The sequence below is a fragment of the Bos grunniens genome, chromosome 22 (assembly GCF_055505025.1).
Source record: "Bos grunniens cultivar Pamir isolate PY7600 chromosome 22, Bosgru_T2T1.0, whole genome shotgun sequence".
NCBI lineage: Eukaryota > Metazoa > Chordata > Mammalia > Artiodactyla > Bovidae > Bos > Bos grunniens.
In genome coordinates, this window is record NC_141186.1 from 43,958,706 (window position 1) to 43,973,961 (window position 15,256).

General features: G+C 38.8%; 1 protein-coding gene and 1 long non-coding RNA gene across 2 annotated transcripts in view; both read left to right on the top strand.

Annotated features, from left to right (window-relative positions):
• DENND6A (DENN domain containing 6A) overlaps positions 1 to 15,256 on the top strand; it is a 72,336-nt gene that overhangs the window by 52,177 nt on the left and 4,903 nt on the right. The window lies entirely within an intron of this gene.
• Positions 9,503 to 12,633, top strand: LOC147348349 (uncharacterized). The gene is made up of 2 exons (XR_015151500.1): positions 9,503 to 9,594; positions 10,305 to 12,633. It is a non-coding gene; the product is annotated as an uncharacterized LOC147348349 (long non-coding RNA).

Below are 15,256 nucleotides of genomic sequence, written 5' to 3' on the forward strand. Positions count from 1 at the left end.
TGAGCGGCTGTGGCAGGAAAAGTGGCTCCCAGTGCGGAGAGTGATCTCACTTCCCTCTCATCATAATTGAGATTCACTCATATTGCATGTTTCAATAGGTGATTGTTTTGTTTTTATTATTAAGTAGTATTCCATTTTATGACTGTAATACAAAATTCTTATCCACTCAGCTATTGATGGACATTTGGGTCCTTTCTAGTTTTTGTCTGTGAAAAGTTAAACTCCTGTGAACACTCACAGACAAGTCTTTGTATGGACATATATATCCTTTTCTCTTGGGTAAATATCTTGGAAGCTGAATCAATCGTGGGTGCATGTTTAACTTTTCAAGAAATTGCCAAACTGTTTTCCAGAGTGGTTGTACTAATTTGTTTCCACCAACCATATCTGAGAGTTCCAGTTTTTGCACATCCTACTCAACACCTGGTATGCCCAGCACTTTTAGATTTAGCAATTCTAATGACTTATACCGTTGTTTTATTGGGATTGTAAGTTTCATTTCCCTAAAGACCTGTGCTGTTGAACATCTTTCCATGTGCTTTCCATTAGTCATCTATATCTGTTCTTCGATAAAGTATCTGTTAACAATCTTTGCTCTTTTTGAAGACTGAGTTGTTTAATTTCTAGTGGTTGAATTTTGAGAGTTCTCTCAAAATTCTTGATAGAAGTTACTTTTCATATATGTGGCCTATAAAATTTTTCTACAGCTTTTGGCTTTTTTTTCATTTTCACAACAGTGTCTTTTGAAGAAGCAGAAATTTATGAATTTCTACACAAATTCCTGCTGGAATTTTGATGGGGATTATATTAAATCTCTGGGTAAATTCTTAATGTCCTCTGATCTATGGACAAAATACATGTCTCCATTTATTTGTGTCTTATCTAATTTCTTAGCAATGTTTTGTTGTTTTCAAGGTACAAATCTTTCACATCTCCTGTCAGACTTAACCATAAGCCTGTTGTATTTTTGATATTGTTGTAAATGATGTCATTTTATAAAATTCAATTTTTAACCTTTCCCTAAAAAGTCCCAGCTCGGAATTCTAACATATACTTGTATATTGATGTTATATCTCACAACCTTACTAAACTCATTAATTCTAGTAGCTTTATTTTGGCATGGTCCATCATATTCTTTCTTCAAATTTTTATTTATTTTTGGTTGTGCTGGGTCTTCATTGCTGCACAGGCTTTTCTCTGGTTGCTGCGAGTGGGAGCTGCTCTCTAGGTGCGATGTGTGGGCTTGCTGCAGTGGTTTCTCGTTGCAGAGCGTAGGCTCTAGGACATGTGGGCTCAAGTTGCAGCTGCCAGGCTTTAGAGCACCGGCTCAATAGCTGTGGCACATGGGCTTAGTTGCTCTGAGGCATGTGGTATCTTCCCGGATCAGGGATCAAACCCACATCTCCAGCATTAGCAGGTGGATTCTTTACCATTGAACCACCATGGAAGCCCTCCATCATATTCTTAACATAGGAGATCACGCTGTCTGTGAATAAAGAATGCTTTACTTCACCTTTCCCATCTGGATGGCTTCTGTTTAGTATTCTTGCCTGACAGCACTGACTGGAACCTCCAGTAGAATGTTGAGTAATGTTTATGAGACTAAACATCTTTCTTATTCCTAATCTCAAAAGAAAGCATTCAGACTTTTATTATTAGGTGTGATATTAGCTGTAGGTTTTTTGTAGATGTCCTTTATGAAGTTGATGAAGTCTTCTGTTCCTAGTTTGCTGAATTTTTATCAGGAATGGACTTAAATGCTTTTTCTGAACTATCAAGGTGATCATATCATTTCATTTGGTTTTGTCTTCAGTTTGTGAATACGATTTATATGTTAACACAGAATGACTTTTGAATGTTAAACCAACTGTATTTCTGGGATTCAGCCCCAGTTGGCCTTGATATGTTATCCTCTTAATACAGTTTTGGATTTGATTTGCTAAATTTTTGTTTAAAGTTTTTGCATCTGTGTTCATGATGGGTATTGGATTATAGTCTTCTTGTAATGTCTGTCTGGTTTTGGTATCATGCCTTAGAATGAGTTGAGTTTGTGTCAAGATGGTATCATTTCTTCATTAAAGGATGGTTTGTGAGAAGGTGTTTGCAGTTTCAATTTTTAAAAAATAGATACAAAGCTATTAACATTATCTATTTCTTCTTGAGTATGCACTGGTTTTCTGTGTCTTTCAAGAGCTGTGTCCTTTTCATCTAAGTGGTGGTATTTATGGGTGTAAAATTGTTCATAGTATTTCCTTGTTAGTCTTTTAATATCTGTAGAAACTGTAATGATGTAAACTTTCTCATTCCTGATATTGGAGGCTTATTAATTTTATTCATCTTCTGTAAAAGTCAATTTTGGTTATATTGATTTTCTCTGTTTTTCTGTTTTCCATTTCATTGATTCTTACTTTTGTCTTTCCTCTCTTCTCCTTACTTTGGTTTTAATTTGCTCTTCTTTTTTTCAGTTTCTCAAAGTAGAAGCTGAGGTCACTGATTTGGGACCTTTTCTCTAACATAGGTTTTTAGTGCTATACATTTTCCCCTAAGTACTGCTTTAATGGCATCCCATAAATTCTGGTTATGTTCTGTATTTATGTTCATTCAGTTCAAAATACCTTATAATTTCCTTTAGGACTTCCATGGGTTATTTAGAAGCATTATTATATTTCCTTTTTTAAAGAACTATTTATTTGGCTGTGCCGGGTCTTAGTTCTGGCACACAGAATCTTTTTCAGTTGTGACATGTAAGTTCTTAGATGCGTCGTGTGGGATTTAGTTCCATTACCAGGGATGATGGAACCTGGGCCCCCTGCATTCAGAGCATGGAGTCTTAGCAACTGGACCATCAGGAAGGCCTATGTGTGTTATTTCCTTTATTTACATATTTATAAATCTTTTGAAAATCTCTTTCTTCTTTGTTTCAAATGTCATTTAATGTGGTCTGAGAATATACTTGGTATGATCTGAAAATTTAAGGTTTGTTTTATGGCCCAGAATACAGTTTATCTTTGTAAATGTTCCGGGTACACTTGAGAACAATGTGTATGTTGCTGTTCTTGGGTGGAGTGTTATATAAATGTCAGTTAGGTCAAGTCTGTTGATAGTGTAGTTCATGTTGTTGATTTTCTGCCTTCTTGTTCTGTCAATTATTAAGAGAAGGCTATAGAAAGATCTTGATCAAATTGTTAGATTTGTGTATACTCTGCTCACATGTCTAGTCTGATATTAATAGAATTCCAGGTTTCTTGTGACTAATGTTAGCATGATATATCTTTTCCATACTTTTAACCTACCTGTGTTTTTATATTTAAAATACTTTTGTAGGTAAATATAGCTCTTGGTTTTTTTTTCCTGGCCATGTTGCACACCTTGTGGAATCTTAGTTACCTGACCAGGGATTAAACCTGGGGCACCTATAGTGAAAGCACCAGGTCCTAAACACTGAACTGCCAGAGAATTCCCTAGTTCTTGCTCTTTCATCCAATTTCACAAATTTTATTTTTTTAGTTGGTATAATTATAGCATTTACAATTACTAATTATTGCTATGGTTACATTTGAATCTGTTATCTTGCTGTTTGTTTTCTATTTGTCTTATCTGCTCTTGTTCTCCTTTTTTTCTTCTTTTGAATTACTGGACTACTTATTACCTCATTTTATCTTTTTTGTGTGATTATTAGATATAACTCTTTTTATTTTTATTTCAGTGTAGTTGCTTTAAAATTTATACTACTGGGGCTTCCCTGGTGGTCCAGTGGTCAAGAATGTGCCTGCCAATGCAGAGGTAATGGGTTTAATCAGTGGTCAGGGAAGATCCCACCTGTCTTGAAGCAACTAACTCCATGTGCCATAACTAATGAGCCTGTGCTCTAGAGCCCACGAGTCACAACTCCTGAGCCTGCAGGCTGCAACTGCTGAAGCCCGTGAGTCCTACAGCCCATGCTCTGCAACAAGAGAAGCCTCCACAATGAGAAGCTCCCACAACACAACGAAGAGGGGTCTCTACTTGCAGCAACTAGAGAAACCCTGAGCGCAGCAACAAAGATCCTCTGCAAAGCCAAAAAAAAAAAATTTTACAGTATGCATTTGTAACTTATGAGTCTCCCGTCAAGTGATATTACGCTACGTCACATATAGGATAAGAATATTGTAATAGTATACTTCTGTTTGGCTCTTCCAGCCTTTGTGATATTACTCTTCATGAATTTTATTTTTGTACATGTTACAAATACCCCAATACCTTATTGTTATTTTTTTTTAATAGTTCTTTTTTTTTTAAGTGTTAATAGTGAGACAAAACATTCTTATGTATATGCTATTACACTTAACCTTTTCTGGTGCTCTTTATGCCTTGTGTAGATACTTATGGTATATATTTGTGTAGGCCTTTTTGTGTAGATATTTATGGTATCATTTTCCTTTTGCCTGAAGAACTTTCTTTAACATTCCTTGTAGTGCAGATTTATATCTGAAAATATATTTATTTTACCATCTTTTGTAATGATTTTTTTTTTTGCTCGATACAGATTTCTAGGTTGTCCTTTTTTCCCTTCCATTATTTTAAAATGTTTCTCTACTGTCTTCCTGCTTGCATTATCTCCAGTGAGAAATATGTCATCTTTTAAATTTTTTAAAATTAATTAAATTTTTGGCTGCACCGTGTAGAATGTGGGATCTTAGTTCCCTGACCAGAAATCGAATCCCCACTCTCTACATTGGAAGCTCAGTCTTTTTCATTTATTTATTTATTTGGCTGCATCGGGTCTTCGTTGCTTTGTGTGGGCTTTCTCTTGTTGTGATAAGTGTGGGCTACTCTTTATTGCCGTGCACAGGCTTCTCATTGTGTTGGCTTTTCTTGTGGAGCACAGGCTCTAGGCACTCAGGCTTCAGTAGTTGCAGCTCACAAGCTCAGTAGCATAATTATTCCATAGCGTATATAACCTTCCCAGACCAGGTATTGAACCCATGTCCCTGCATTGGCAGGCAGCTTCTTATCTACTGTACCACTAGAGAAGTCCTGGAAGCTCAGAGTCTTAATCAGTGGACTGCCAAGGATGTCCTGAGAAATATATCATCTTTATCTTTGTTTCTATGTAGTTAATAAGTCTTTTTCCTTGGCCGCTTTTGCTTTGATGTAGTTTTATTCAGATTTCTTATGCGGGGTCAATGGAACTTCCTGAATATGTGGTTTTATTTGTTGTTGTTCAGTCACTAAGCTGTGTCGGACTATTTTCAATCCCATGAACTGTAGTACGTCAGGCTTCTCTTTCCTTCACTGTCTGCTAGAGTTTGCTCAAATTCATGTCCATTGAGCAGCGATGCCATTCAACTGTCTCATCCTCTGTCGCCCCCTTTTCTTGCGCTCAATCTTTCCCAGCATCAGAGTCTTTTCCAGAGAGTTGGCTCTTCACATCAGGTGTCCAAAGTATTGGAGCGTCGGCTTCAGCATCAGTCCTGCCAATGAATATTCAGGGTTGATTTCCTTTAGCATTGATTGGTTGGATCTCCTTGCTGTCCAAGGGATTCTCAAGTCTTTTCCAGCACTACAAGTCAAAAACATCAATTCTTTGGTGCTCAGTCTTCTCTGTTGTCCAACTATCATATCTGTGCATGACTACTGGAAAAAGCATAGCTTTGACTAGACAGACCTTTGTCAGCAAAGTGATGTCTCTGCTTTTTAATATACTGTCTAGGTTTGTCATAGCTTTTCCTTCAAGGAGCAAGTGTCTTTTAATTTCTTGGCTGCAGTCACTATCCACAGTGATTTTGGAGCACAATTAAATAAAATCTGTTACTGTTACTGTTTCCATTTTCCCCCCATCTGTTTGTTGAATGGTTTGCCTTGGAAGCAAACCGAGATCATTCTGTTGTTTTGAGATTGCACCCAAGTACTGCATTTCGGACTCTTGTTGACTCTGAGTGCTACTCCATTTCTTCTAAGGGACTCTTGCCCACAGTACTAGATATAATGGTCATCTGAATTAAATTTGCCCATTTCTGTCCATTTTAGTTCATTGATTGCTATGAACTAAGATGTTGATGTTCACTCTTGCCATCTCCTGCTTGACCACATCCAATTTACCTTGATCCATGGACCTAACATTCCAGGTTCCTATGCAGTATTATTCTTTACAGCATCGGACTTTACTTTCACCAGTAGACGTATCCACAACCGAGAGTCATTTCTACTTTGGACCAGCCTCTTCCTTCTTTCTGGAGCTATTTCTCCACTCTTCCCTAGTAGCCTACTGGACACCTACCGACCTGGGGGGCTCATCTTATGGTGTCATCTTTTTGCCTTTTCATATTGTTCATGGGATTCTCGAGGCAAGAATACTGAAGTGGTTTGCCATTCCCTTCTCCAGTGAACTACATATTGTCAGAACTCTCCACCATGATCTGTCCATCTTGGGTGGCCCTACATAGCATGGCTCATGTGGTTTTATAGTTGTAATCAAATGTGGAAAGCTTTTGGCCACTATTTCTTCAGTATTTTTTCTGTCCCTTCCCATCTTTCAGGAACTTCAGTTATTCATGTATTAGTCTGTTTGAGGTTATCATAGTTCACTGATGCTTATGTTTTTGTTTTACTCTTCTTTCTCTGTGTTTCATTTTGGATACTTTCGTATTTCTATGCCTTTAAGTTAGTTTTCTCTTTTATATTGTCTGGCATCCGGGCCCATCACTTCATGGTAAATAGATGGGGAAACAGTGGAAACAGTGGCTGACTTTATTTTTCTGGGCTCCAAAATCACTGCAGATGGTGACTGCAGCCATGAAATTAAAAGACGCTTACTCCTTGGAAGGAAAGTTATGACCAACCTAGACAGCATATTAAAAAGAAGAGACATTACTTTGTCAACAGAGGTCTGTCTAGTCAAGGCTATGGTTTTTCCAGTGGTCATGTATGGATGTGAGAGTTGAGCACCGAAGAATTGATGCTTTTGAACTGTGGTGTTGGAGAAGACTCTTGAGAGTCCCTTGGACTGCAAGGAGATCCAGCCAGTCCATCCTAAAGGAGATCAGTCCTGGGTATTCATTGGAAGGACTGATGCTGAGGCTGAAACTCCCATACTTTGGCCATCTGATGCAAAGAGCTGACCCATTTGAAAAGGCCCTGATGCTGGGAAAGATTGAGGGCAGGAGGAAAAGGGGACGACAGAGGATGAGATGGTTGGATGGCATCACCGACTCAATGGACATGGGTTTGGGTGGACTCCGGGAGTTGGTGATGGACAGGGAGGCCTGGCGTGCTGCAGTTCATGGGGTCACAAAGAGTCAGACACAACTGAGCGACTGAACTGAACCTGCTGTTAACTCTATCTAGTATATTTTTCATCTTGGATGTTGTAGTTTTGATTTCTGGAAGCTTGATTTATGTATTTTGTCTTCTGTTTCTGTACTTACTTAAGATAACATCTCTGTTAGTTGAGTTCATTCTGATGAACTGCCTCATTATTACAGGTCATGTGTCTCTGCTTTTTTGTATGCTGAATAATCTTAGGTTAGATGCCAGAATTTTACTTTGTTGGATGTGGATATTTTTGTGTTCTTACGAATTTTTTGAGCTTTGCTCTAGGATGCAGTTAAGCTTCCCAGGTGGCTCAGTAGCGAAAAATCCGTCTGTCAATGCAGGAGATGCAGGAGACACAGATTCGATCCCTGGGTTGGGAAGATCCTCGAGTAGGAAATACCAATCCACCCCAGTATTCTTGCATGGAAAACCCCAGGGACAGAGGAGCCTGGTGGGCTATGGTCCATGGTTTTCAGAGTCAGACTCAGCTGAGCACACATGCAGTTACGCTATTTGGAAACAATCGGTCCTTTCAGGTCTTCTATGACTTGTTAGGTAGGTTTGAAGTAGTGTTTGGTATCAAATTAATTCTTCTTCACTACTGAGAGACCTTGAGTACTCTACTCACCATCCCATGAATTGTGTGTGTTTTTTTCAGTCTGGCTGATAGGAACAGGCAGTGTTTTCTCTAATCATTTGATGAGTCACCTCTTTGGCTTTGGGTATTTGGCTCATATGCATATGAGTTCTTTGGGGAGCCCTCTGCAGATCTCTTTGTGTACAAGGCTTTTTTCTGTGCTCTTTCCTCTCTGCCTTAAAGTTTGGTTTCCTCAGACTTTTAGCTTCAGGAGTTTACCAGCCTACTCCTCTGTTCCCCTTTCTGTGCTGTGTGTGGCCCGGAAACACTCAACAAGGCAGTAAACTGGGGCAGTCTCAGATTCAGACTTTGTTTTCTGTCTTTCAGGAATTATTTTCCTTTCATTGTTCAGTATCCGGTATCTTGAAAACCCTTGTTTCATAAATGTTGTCTTTTTTTTTAGGTGAGAGAGTAAATCTGGTCTTTGTTACTTGATTTTGATGACAAGTGAGAGTTCCAACAGTCTGGTTTTAACCGTCCTTCCAGTGAATCCTGATGCATATTAACATTTAAGAACCATGCATATATTTGAAGTTAATGTTAGATAATTAATTCACTATCAACCATCATTTACCATGAAGATAGAATTACACGAGTCAGTAAATCTAATATTTGGAAGAAAAATCTTTTTGAGTAAATTAATTTCTGTTTTGTAGCATGTAATTGCAAGACATGTGGAATATTTATACAATCAGGATAGACAGAGCTGAAGATTTTGTGAAATAAAAAATGTTCTTCATGATATTATGGTACATAGCAGTCTTAGACATTAAGCTTTCATGGCTTTGTGCTGTGCTGTGCTTGGTCGCTTCAGTTGTCTCCAGCTCTTTGCAACTCTATGGACTGTAGCTCGCCAGGCTCCTTTGTCCATGGGATTCTGCAGGCAAGAATACTGGAGTGGGTTGCCATGCCCTCCTCCAGGGGATCTTCCCGAACCAGGGATCAAACCCGTATCTCTTGTGTCTCTTGCATTGCAGGCAGATTCTTTAGCCAGTCAGCCACGTGGGAAGCGCCTTCATGTCTTCAACTATTGTTAAACAAAACGTCATTCCTGGGAGAAGTTGGAACAACAATTAAGTCCTGGTTTGCTATAGTGGATAAGGGGAAGCAGATGACTCCATTTTGTGTTTGCTTCTTCTTTAACAACTACCCCCTTTTGATCATACTCTCAGAATAACTGAGATGTGATTAAAAAAAAAAATTAAGGCGTTAGTGCACCTCTCACCCACTGCTCTGCATCCATGGGTCATGACATTTTTGCTTAAGCCCTGTGACATTTCACAGGTCATGGTCCATAATCCTTGCACTTCTCTGGTGGCTCAGATGGTAAAGCGTCTGTCTACAATGTGGGAGACCTGGGTTCGATCCCTGGGTCGGGAAGATTCCCTGGAGAAGGAAATGGCAACCCACTCCAGTACTCTTGCCTGGAAAATCCCATGGACGGAGGAGCTTGGTGCAGCTACTGTCCATGGGGTTGCAAAGAGTCAGGCACGACTGAGCGACTTCACTTTCACTTTTCATAATCCTTAAATTGGTTACTGTCTTTGCTTCTTTTCTGTTGTTATCGTCTCAGGGAGATATTTCACGTGGAGGTTAGTAGCTGCAAATATGCATTAAAACTTTTGAGAGGATACAAAGCACCAGTGGGGATTATTATCATTATGGTAAGTAGGACAATTTCCAGTGTTTGAGTGCATTTTGGTCTCAAAGACCCAAACCAATCAAAGAAAGACCCCAGTCAGAGTCATCTTAAGCCAGGTGGCTTGTTTAATGATATGTCACTTAATTTCAACTCCGTTGGAAGTGTTAATTCACGTACAAGAGTGGTGTTGGCCACAGCACAAATGCATCCTAACTTGGCAAGAGGATAATTGAGGGCTACTCTGTTATTGAGAACAACCTCCACCAGAGTCCAAAGATCTTTACTGGGAAGCTACTGCTTAGCAGTGGATTTCTTGCAGTACTTTCAAAAGTTAAGGAGAAGTTCCTGATCATAGCCTCATTTGTATTTATTCCTAACCAGGGAAGTAGAGACCTGCCAAAGGAAGCAAATCCTGAATCATAAGTGCCTCCTGTTAGGCCCTTTCAAGAACAGAGTCATAGTTAGATTACTAAGTGTCACTGCCCAGCTGTGCAGCAGCCACCTAGGCCTTCATAGCCCAAGGAGAAGATAATCACCCAAAAAATAAATCCTGTCACCAAGGTGGCATTGTAAATAGATTCATCTGCAAGAGTTGTTTCATTTGCCTGTTTAAAGCCAGGAGTCAATTAAATTTTTTCCCCCTAGCCTGAAATAAAAAGGTTTTATAAATTCTAAAGATTACCTTCCTTAGCAATGGCCCAGAAGTTGTGGCTGATGGAATTATCTTTCCAGGTCAGTGCCAGGATAAAGGAAAGAGAAGAAAAGGTTTTGAGTTCAGCTGAAATGGGAAGTCTTGCTCTGTCTGGCATCTTGGATGGAAGCAGTCTACACTGATGTTCACTTGTCATCGATGTCCACTTGTCACCATGATGTCATTCTTGTCAACTTGATTTGGAGGTCTTCAGGGTTTGTACAGGACCAGAAGTCAGTTGGAGCCTCCTTTAGCCATATGATATACAAGGTTCACTGCCTTCTAGTTTTGCAGCAGAGTGAGCGGCCAGAAGCACTTGATAAGTTCGCTTTCAATGGGGCTTGAGGGTGGTTTTCTTCTGATGATGTCTCCAGAATTTTTCCAGTCACTGGGCTCCAGACCATGACCAGTAAGGTTTCCCTAAATCAGAAATCAGGGAGCGCTTCTTCAACCTGTTGGTAATAGGCTCCAGAGTCACACAATAGCTGGTCATACTAGTGGGAGACTATAAAACGATCAGCAGAAGGTGGTATACCAATAGACATTGGTCTGACCTTGATTATCTCATGTGGAGTGAGTTTGTGTTTCCCAAAGGTGGTGTTATGAACAGTCAGTAAGACCATAGGCAATACTATAGGCCAGGGGAGTCCAGTCTATAGCTGTATAACAACACCTCAAAGACTGTTAGCAAAATCAGAGTCTCCTATCTATAAAGGAACAAACAATTTTTCTCTCCATAATTACCCCCATTTTTTACTGTAGGTAATTACAGTAAAGCTAAATTTATATTAACCTCAGCCTCATTATTTATACATGTGCAGCAAGAAACAGTGATTGACCATATAAGTTGTTTTTTTTTAAAGATTGTTTTGCCAGAACCTTGTTAGTAAAATAACAGCTTTCCCAAGCAGTTTCTTGAGGCTCTCTGATTATATAAGACTATGTATAATTTCTCTCAACCGTGACATTCCAGTGAAAATCTCGGTAGTGGTGTCCTTTTACAAGGAGAATAGATTATTTTTCCTTTAATTTCCTTTGCTCTTCAAGAAAACAAAACCTGTTATTTTCCCCTCCTCTCTTCCATAGGATTCCATGAATTCTAACACAGCCATAAAAGCAGTAGATTTTAGAAAATGTACTTCATAACATTACCCATGTTGACAGGATACAATCCAGAACGGTAATCCAGGTTTTATGGCCCTATCACTGGCCGCCCTTGTTAATGCCGAAGTAGAATGGACTTCATCCACGTGTGCCACAATCTTGACAGACACTGTTGCTACTGCCTTTGCAGTGAGGGCATTTCCCTGATACTCAAGTTCAGTCCTTTTAGAGAGAGCCTCAATTTTTTGGGCAGATAGAATCATGCCAGGACATAATCAGACTTTCCAGGAATTTCATTCAATTTCTGGAATACTTCAGTAGATGGGGAAACAATGGAAACAGTGAGAGACTTTATTTTTTGGGGCTCCAAAATCACTGCAGATGGTGACTACAACCATGAAATTAAAAGGTTTGCTCCTTGGAAGAAAATTAATGACCAACCTAGACAGTATATTAAAAAACAGAGACATCAGTTTGCCAACAAAGGTCCATCTAGTCAAAGCTATGGTTTTCCCAGTAGTCATGTGTGGATGTGAGAGTTGGACTATAAAGAAAGCTGAGCGCTGAAGAATTGATGCTGTTGAACTGTGGTGTTACAGAAGCCTCTTGAGAGTCCCCTGGACTGCAAGGAGATCCAACCAGTCCATCCTAAAGGAAATAAGTCCTGAATATTCATTGGAATGACTGATGCTAAAGCTGAAACTCCAATACTTTGGCCACCTGATGGGAAGAAATGACTCATTGGAAAAGACCCTGATGCTGGGTAAGATTGAAGGCAGGAGAAGAAGGGGACGACAGGATGAGATGGTTGGTTGACAACACTGACTTGATGGACATGAGTTTGAGCAAGCTCCAGGAGTTGGTGATGGACAGGGAAGCCTGGTGTGCTGCAGTCCATGGGGTCACAAAGAGTCGGACACAACTGAGCAACTGAACTATGACATATCTATACAGATATGAAGAAGGCTAATGTTACTTACTTAACTATGTAATTTAACATTTCATGTAAGCCTGAATTAGTATAACATCTCCCTTTTTATGAGGTGAGAGAATAAATTATAGGAGCTTTTACAGGGGGTCCCTAAGAAATCTCAAATTAACTAGAGGTTAAAAGGACTTTATATAGCATTTGGTTTGGGGAAGCTGTCAGATTAACAAAAGTTTGGACACTTGACTATATAGAACCACAGATCATTGTGAAACAATACTTAATTATCTATTTGGCCAAAGTAATAATAAAACATCCTTTTATCAGATGAAAGGAAATCAAGTTTTAGTTTTATGTAAGTATACTACTAATATTGAGCATAATTTAAAAACCTTTATAGTTCAGTTTTAGCCAATTTGTTTATACAAGGAAAGATTCTCTCTTACTCTCTTCCTAAATAATCAGAAGTTCTAATTTAGACAAAATTACTCTCATTTCCTTCAACAAAGATGCATCTTTATTCCTCAAGCTTCCTTCTCCTTAAACTAAAATACATCATAGTGTCCCTACATATAGAGCTGAACTCTTCTAGTTGTCTTAACTACATGTATTAATTATAATTTTTAACCCTTGGAAACTTTAATTTCTAGAATCATGTGCTTCTTTTTCTTTAGTTTTTCTGTAGTAGGAAGCCAAAAGTAGATGAACCTGTATTTTGTAATTAAAGTATCAGTATTTTACTCCTTTTGGAAATGATCCAGATATTCAGTAAACCTCTATTATTTAACCTATAAAATCCTTAAAGTTTCTAGTTACCAAAGAGATTTGAGAAAATGTTTTAAGGACACCTAAAATATAATTACTGCTAAAGAGTTCACCTAAAACCTTTTAATCTTAACATCTACTACTTGCTCCCAACAGTCATACTTCAATTACTTTCCTGTTGACAAAATTTTTAACAGATACAACATGAACCTACCTGATCAGTTAATCCAGGTAAAATAAAAAATTTTATACTTGATGCTGCTAACTCTACAAACATGCCTGTTTTAATTACACCAGTGAATTTAAACTAGCTTTTATTTATCTTAGATCACACAAACTTAGAAAGCACCTGGGGTTAGTTTTTATTAATATATTTCTGAGTTTTAGATTATCCAATCTTTATTTTAGCTATATGTAAATTATATGTTATTATTGGAAGGACTGATGCTGAAGCGGAAACTCCAATACTTTGGCCACCTCATGCGAAGAGTTGACTCATTAGAAAAGACCCTGATGCTGGGAGGGATTGGGGGCAGGAGGAGAAGGGAACGACAGAGGATGAGATAGCTGGATGGCATCACCAACTCAATGGACGTGAGTTTGCGTGAACTCCGGGAGATGGTGATGGACAGGGAGGGCTGGCGTGCTGCTATTCATGGGGTCGCAAATAGTCGGACACAACTGAGCGACTGAATTGAAATGAACTGATACATATGTATATATACATATATATATACACACTTATTTTTAAGCCAATCAAATAGTCAAATAGAGCACTTTAATTTTGATAATACCATCCAGACGTAGAGAATGTCACACATTTATGACATGTATAAACATAAATGCCCATGGTCACAGAGACCTCATAGTTACTAGTATTTGTGTAAAAGTCACTTAGAAGTTTTTTTGTAAAATGACCTTTCTCCGTTTTGATGAGAATTACCTTCCTGACATTTGCATCACGAAGTATGGTTTTTAGGTCCTAGAAAAAAATGGGACCTAAAATCTGTATCACAAAGACAAAGTATCTAAAGTATCCTACAAGATGGAGTTTGGGCCTATCTGTAGGACAGTTCTGTTTTCAGTGTCACAATGTCTGCTGCTGCTAAGTCACTTCAGTCGTGTCTGACTCTGTGTGACCCCATTGACAGCAGCCCACCAGGCTCCCCTGTCCCTGGGATTCTCCAGGCAAGAACACTGGACTGGGTTGCCATTTCCTTCTCCAATGCATGAAAGTGAAAAGTGAAAGTGAAGTTGCTCAGTCGTGTCCGATTCTTAGCGACCCCATGGACTGCAGCCCACCAGGCTCCTCCATCCATGGGATTTTCCAGGCAAGAGTACTGGAGTGGGGTGCCATTGCCTTCTCCCGTCACAATGTCTACAAGCATTTTAAGATGAATTAGGGGAGGTTTTAGGACTGCCAGGAAGGACTGACACACCCATTCACCTATAGTTGGAATGGCTTTTTCCCTCTGGGTACAGTTACCTTAGAAGAGAAGGCCAAATAAAATGCCTAGCAGGCCCCAAACATCAGCTTCTCCCATTTGGCCAAATTTTTAAACCTAAAGTTATCAAGTCCGTTCAAGTATATTGTCAGGCTTCATCTAGGACAAATATTTCTGGTGGTATTGAATAACCTCATCGATTTTAATTTTGTTTCCCCTCAGCTGTTTGAGAAAATACATACCAGTTTGCCAGAAGTTCTTTAATAAGAGTTTCATCTTATTAAAGTTCTTTAATAAGAGTTCATCAACCAGAACTCTTTAATAAGAGTTCTGAAAGGGACCCATATGTGGCCATTTAAATTGATCCTGAAGAATTTACATAGGGCTTTTGAGGACAGTTTTTCCTAGTGTTCTGGTTGATTACAATAGAAAATTTTGGGGCCAGTGTTTTGATGATGAAGCCCTACGAGGTTATAATGGGTGTGGCCTAGGTGTTGTTTTTAGATACCTTTGGTGTTTAATTTTGCACTAGCCTTTTGCAACAAATACTTCAATGAGGCTATTTTGGAATTTCTAAATCTTTTGGAGTCTTCTTCATACTAATTAAAATAGGTATCCCATTCTGTTTATTTGATATGGGAATGCATACTTTTCAGTGTTTTATCTCTCTTTTTTTTTTGTAGTGAAGCAAGTAAAGTGTTTATTAAGAGGAAAAAGAATATATGTGTTGGTAGGCACAGGGGCAGACTCA